The sequence below is a fragment of the Lissotriton helveticus genome, chromosome 5_1 (assembly GCF_964261635.1).
Source record: "Lissotriton helveticus chromosome 5_1, aLisHel1.1, whole genome shotgun sequence".
Lineage (NCBI taxonomy): Eukaryota > Metazoa > Chordata > Amphibia > Caudata > Salamandridae > Lissotriton > Lissotriton helveticus.
Window position 1 is genome coordinate 18,232,674 of NC_136065.1, and position 3,818 is coordinate 18,236,491.

At 45.7% G+C, this 3,818-nt stretch overlaps 1 pseudogene; it reads left to right on the forward strand.

The window, feature by feature from the left end:
* Window positions 1-922: 922 nt before the first annotated feature.
* LOC144754070 (endogenous retrovirus group V member 2 Env polyprotein-like) lies at window positions 923-3,329 on the forward strand (annotated as a pseudogene).
* The last annotated feature ends 489 nt before the right edge of the window (window positions 3,330-3,818 follow it).

The following is a 3,818-nucleotide window of genomic DNA, read 5'->3' on the forward strand; positions in this document are numbered from 1 at the left end:
CATGGACCAGCGCATCTGGAAGAAAAAGCAATGTTAGACAGTATACAGAACATATGGCACCACAAACATTTGAGAGCTGCAGCCAAACAAAAAGTTAAAACGTGCATGATTTGTAATCAGTTCAACCCAGGTAAAGGCACAAAGGTGGAGCAGGGTGGATTCCAACCCCCTGACCATCCATTTGAAGTTCTCCAAATGGACTATATCCAGATGGAGAGATGTAGAGGTCACAAGTATGTGCTAGTTGTAGTATGTGCTCTGACCAGATGGACAGAAGCCTATCCCGTCCCAGATTACACTGCAACGACAACTGCTAAGCAACTAGTAAGAGAATATTTCCCGAGATATGGGTTGCCCTGCGTCATCTACTCAGACAACGGCCAGCCCTTCTCCTCTGAACTCATGAAGCAAGTGTCTCTTCTGTTAGGGTACACTTGGAAATTTCACTGTGTAAGACATCCTCAAGCAGCAGGTCTAGTAGAGAGACACAACCAGACTTTGAAGACAAAATTGGCCAAGATATGTAAAGACAAAGGCGTGGACTGGATGGTAGCCTTACCGGTTGCCCTCTTCTACATGCGTATGGTAGCACATTCCAGAACCGGTCTATCTCCGTATGAGGTGGTCTTTGGTAGACCACCAAATATGTGGGGTACGCCAATGCCTAAAAGAATTACTGATGTAGACAGCAGAATATTGACTGATTACCTGGCTTCCTTGATGTCTGCACTCCAATCTTTTCGTTCACAGGTCGCTGCAACCTTCCCTGACAAAACCGCCCCTGGAGAACACACCATTCGACCCGGCGACTGGGTGATGATAAGAAACTTCGACAGGACCAGTCCTCTTCAGCCCAGGTGGAAGACTCCGAAGCTCGCGCTCCTAACCACATGGACGGCGGTGAAGGTCGAAGGTAGGAAGGGCTGGCTACACGCGAGCCACTGCCGGAAATATTTTGGACAAAGAGACACTGTTGCCGGCGACACTGCCAACCCTAGTGACATTGTAACAGAACAATCTTTTGTGCCCTTGGAACTGACCCCACAACAAGAATATAAATCAAAGTTGAGGTCTGCCATCCGGACTCTGGCTAATTAAGCCCACTGGGCGCAGGTCCAGTGGTAAAGCGGTTGGAGCATGGGGATGGATTTAAACACCTTGACTATGTGGGAAAAAGATAGAATGAAACACAGAAACAAGACCTTTAAGAAATTGCGTAGTGGTTCTATCATATGTTTAATGATATTGTTTTTCTTCATAACCATTATGACGTGTCTTGGTTGGATCCTCCACACTGTTTTTCCTCCAACACCACACAACTCTCATGCACCCAACAGCACTCAGGAACACACATATCATGACCTACCCCCTCATGAACAAGCCCATAGACTAGCCTTGCAAAACAATACCTTTATGCAGATGTTACACTACACTCATCAGGCCAGCAATAGCACAAATTGCTGGATATGTGGCCGCCTCCCACCTCATCAGAAAAAGGGAGGGATGCCTCTTTTCCCCTTTCCATTTTCCTATAATGGGACTTGTGAAGCCTGGTTCGCCCTAATAACAGCTGATGATACTACCCCCACCTCCTGCCCTGACGGAAATAATTCATGCAAGAATTTGTGGCCTTGGGGGGACTTAAACAAGGTACTTAATGCTGCCTGTTACCCAAATGAGGATGGAAATCCTCAGGCGACAGGTACAGTCCTAGAAAGTGAAGAATACAAGCAAGGGAACATGACCATGTCCTACAAGATGTTAAATACCAAACCTAAAAAGAATGCTGGTCCCCCTTCCATCTCGGTCTCACCAGTAAAAGGACACCTGTGCATCCAGAAAAATGGCTCTGTTCCATTAGGACACAGTGACTGCCATACCATTATAAGTTTTGAAGACAGAGGAAAGTCCTAATTTCTAGCATCTCGCCATACTTATTTCGTCTGTGGCCAAACGGCCTATGTGCAGCTGCCCTTGAACTGGGGGGGAACTTGCTATATAGCATTCCTGTTACCCTCTGTCTTTGTGGCCCCATCCACTTACCACCGAGACCTCCTAGTGCCCCATGTCAGACATAAAAGAACGATCAATACCTCCTTGGTTGACCAAACAGAAACCTCATGGGAACAGTATACAGATTTTAACAAAGGGTTCTTCTTCTTTGTTGGCCCTGTACAGAACAGCAAGCTTATACGCAGGTTGACAAGGACCTTAGAGGCTGTTGTAAACCAGACGGCGTCTGCCCTGGGGAGCTTAACCCAGGAGCAGTCCGCCATACGATTGGTTACTCTCCAAAATCGCCTTATCCTTGACATCATCCTGGCTGACAGAGGCGGAGCCTGTAAAATTATAGGCTCTAGGTGCTGTATATTTATTCCTGATAATTCCCCATCTGTATACACGGCCATAACAAAATTACACAAGATAGCCGTAAGTTTACATCAAGAACCTGGCACTTGGACGTGGTCTGATTGGTTCTGGAAGATAATATCGTCCTGGGGATGGCAACTGCTGTCAGCAGCAGGTATAATATTCCTGATAATAACTGGATGCTGCCTTTGCATCCAATTTGTTCCTGCCCTGTGCGGTCTATGCGCTGCAAACTGCATTCCTAAACCACTTGTCCAGCAGAGAGAAAGGGAAAGAATTATGCTACAAGAATGTATAGATGATCTCATGCAAATTGAGATATAATATAGGTACACTCTGGGGCAAGGATGGAATGTGGAAATAAAATTGACAATTGTGCCCCATCATTTCCCTGTTTCTGCCTGACAGCTATTTTTCTCATTCAGACAAGCACCCATTTTGTGTGTGACATCCATTTTGTCTTCAGACCCACAAGCAAGACACCCTGCCTCTGGCACCCCCGTTCATTGACCACACATTTCTGTGGCTCTGCCAATTCTGGGAACCAGCAGCAGATAGTTCCTGTTTTAATAAATAGTTCCTGTTCTTGACTGCAAGCCAGAGAGCAGATGGTCTCTGTTTTACACAAGATAGTTCATCTTTTTGACTCTTGTGGTTCAGCCAATTCCCAGAACCAGCAAGATAGTTCCTGTTTTACACAAGATGGTTCCTGTTCTTGACTCTAAGCCAGAGATAAACCCCCGAATGAGGAAGGGCCTTCAACTGAAAGAGAACACATTTCCACACATCGCATGCCCTCTCACGAGACACAAGACACGCCCCTACCTTGACACATCTGTTGGAAATCACTGCTTGTCACTTCTCTTTTCTTCTTTTGCCTATTGACTGAAAACTGTATAAATACTCTGATGTGTGAATAAAGCTGAAGACCACTCCTGTACCCACTTGGTGCTGGAGCTCTCCCCTTAACTCGAATTACTGGACCCTTTTCTGTACTCAAGCACCACAGACTCCTCTCTTTGCTTTGACTGAAATTATGATTATTAAGTATAGAAATTCTGAGATGAGGTAATATTGAATTAATTTACCACAAATGAACAGAATGAGAAAACAACTGCAGGTTGTGTGTGAAAGTATAATGTGGCACAGAAGCAAACATGTTTAAATAGTACGGTGTGTAAAGCTAAAGTGGCCTGTGCCGCTCACAGTTGGGCTAACATAGGGAAAACTACAATGGGGCATGTACCGAAAACACATGACAAACACAACAACACATAACATAACACAGGTGCATGTGGGCACTACCTAGCAGAAAGCAGGGGCCAGTACCCACAACCTTGCCAGTCTCACAGCATTAACTTCTCTGGGTGTCTCTGGGCACTGAGTCCTCTCCAGTACAGATCTATATAGTACCCAACTTCGGAGGCCCCGTACTGGGATCTTGATGG